The sequence below is a fragment of the Petromyzon marinus genome, unplaced genomic scaffold, assembly GCF_048934315.1.
Source record: "Petromyzon marinus isolate PM22_M1 ecotype Great Lakes invasive population unplaced genomic scaffold, UKy_Petmar_22M1.pri1.0 PM_G_Scaffold_18, whole genome shotgun sequence".
NCBI lineage: Eukaryota > Metazoa > Chordata > Hyperoartia > Petromyzontiformes > Petromyzontidae > Petromyzon > Petromyzon marinus.
The window spans coordinates 3232501-3235000 of record NW_027422739.1 but is presented as its reverse complement, the minus strand read 5'-3'; the positions used below and the strand labels follow the sequence as shown (position 1 = coordinate 3235000).

General features: G+C 37.7%; 1 pseudogene; it reads left to right on the top strand.

Annotated features, from left to right (window-relative positions):
* LOC142911556 (28S ribosomal RNA) overlaps positions 1-2500 on the top strand; it is an 8997-nt pseudogene that overhangs the window by 4226 nt on the left and 2271 nt on the right.

Sequence of the window (2500 nt, the reverse complement as noted above, 5' to 3'; positions counted from 1 at the left end):
AATGCAAATCGAAGGAGTCAATTTTGACCGACGATTAGCTGCCGATGTGCGGTGAAAAAGCTGATCACAATAGCATACACGTGGGCCGACAACCCTGTGTGCTATAAACGTAAGTCGCGAATTATAAAGAAAATAAACCGGACGGACTACTCGGTGACGAACTAACATCGCTCATGAATGAGCGATTAACAGACGAGCTGACTACGGAATTTATCCTTTCGGACATGTTTTCATGGGACTACCCATGCACAGATCAGAACAAATGTTATCCATGCAATCTTGTTTTCCTAGACCATAGAACTTGGTCATCACATATGACACGGGTACATCCGCACGCAAACAAAACGTATAAATGTCGAATTTGTAATCGCACAGCAGATAGCATACACAAGATAGCGTCGCACTACGGAAGAACTTGCAAAAGTTTAATAGGTAAAACTAGTGCTATAACCACCACAATTGAGGAAACACTATTTAGTTGTTCATATTGTAGCAGAGGTTTTACTACGAAAACAGGTTTAGGGGTACATACTAGACGAACTCATCCGACAGAACATGAAGCTAGACTACAGCAAAACACACCAGGAAGGAAGGTTAGATGGGGAGAAGAAGAGGTAGAAATTATGGCCCATAAAGAAGCCCAACAGAATGATGAGGACATAAACATGAATCAACTAATACAGAACTCAGTTATGCCACACAGAACGCTAGAAGCGATTAAAGGGAAGCGGAGAAATATCAAGTATAAGGAATTGGTAAGGACATTGAAAGAAACCACCTATAAGGTAGAAAATCAATGCCTTGTTAACTTAGTTTTACCGACAACATCGGAAATAACAACTACACCTTCTGAAGGAGATCAGCCAGCAATAAGGGCCGAAAAAGAACAATCACTGACAGCAGCTGAGGATCTTCAGGTCATAATTACCGATCTAAAGATCGAGAATTTAAGTCACAATCAGGCGTTACTGCTACTCAATTCTCATGTAGAAAAGTTTTTAAATCGAAGTAAACCAATTAATAGGAAAGATCGTGTAAACCAACAGGAGAAAGATGAGAATAGGCATCGAAGACAATCAAAGCAAACTAAATACAGGAGGTATCAATATTTATACCATACGAACAAGAAAGCTCTATTAGACGAGATTACTTCAGATAGATCGGGGCCAAGTATATACCCAACTGAAGAAAGCATACGGGGAACATTCGTTACTTTATTCGAGTCAAACTCTCCTCCAGATAATATACCCTTTAAATTAAAAAAACGACCAATCATGCATCGATATCGTAAAAGCAATCACCTTAGATGAGTTGATTAAGACCCTAGCAATTATGAAGGATAAGTCACCTGGACAGGACAACATTATTCTTAGCGATCTTAGGACTTTACCAATAAAATATTTACTAGATATCTTAAATATCATCCTTTATTTACAGGATATACCACAAATATGGAAACAACACAGAACAAGACTTATACCTAAAACTAAAGAGGATTTAGAAAAACCCTCAAATTGGAGACCCATAACCATCTCATCAATTGTAATTAGGCTATTACACAAAATTTTAAGTTATCGTCTAGGACAGCAATTAAAGCTTAATTACAGGCAGAAAGCATTCCTCCCGGTAGACGGATGTTTCGAAAATAGTGCATTACTACACTTCATCATACACAACGCCAGGCAAAAGCACGAAAACACGCAAATAGTGTCAATAGACCTCAGTAAGGCATTCGATTCTGTCAGCCACGAATCGATTATTAGAGCCTTAAAGCGATTTAACTTATCAAAGGAATCAACAACGTACTTGACCAACATCTATAAGTGTAATCTAACTGATATTGTATTTGGATCGACAACAATGCGTAACATAAATCTAAAAAGAGGCGTAAAGCAAGGTGATCCACTTTCACCGCTACTATTTAACATGATTATGGATGAACTATTGGATAACTTGCCGACATATATAGGAGTTAATGTAGGAAATCAGAAAGTAAATTCAATGATGTTTGCAGACGACCTTATCCTATTTGCAGAAACGGAATGTGGCATGAATAAACTCTTGGATATAACTACTAAATTCCTCGATGACAGACACTTGAAAATAAATATAAACAAATGCAATTCGTTAAGATTTATCAAGTACGGCAAACAGAAGACATTTAGTGTTGCAACGACATCATCGTACTTTATAAATAACGAACCCATTAATCCGGTATCATATGTAAAGGGATTCAAATATCTAGGCATTGAATTTGACCCAAGGGGAAAACGATCTATAAGCTGTAACCTGCTCGCAGCAATGTTAAACAAACTGACCAGAGCACCGTTAAAGCCAGAAAAGAAAGTATATTTAATCAATAACAATTTGATACCTCGTATTATTCATCAATTGGTCCTCGGAAAAGTTACCAAGGGTTTATTGATGTCACTTGATTCTGAAATTAGGAAAAGAGTAAAGCATCTGCTCAGGTTGCCACACGATACGCCCGACAGTTTCT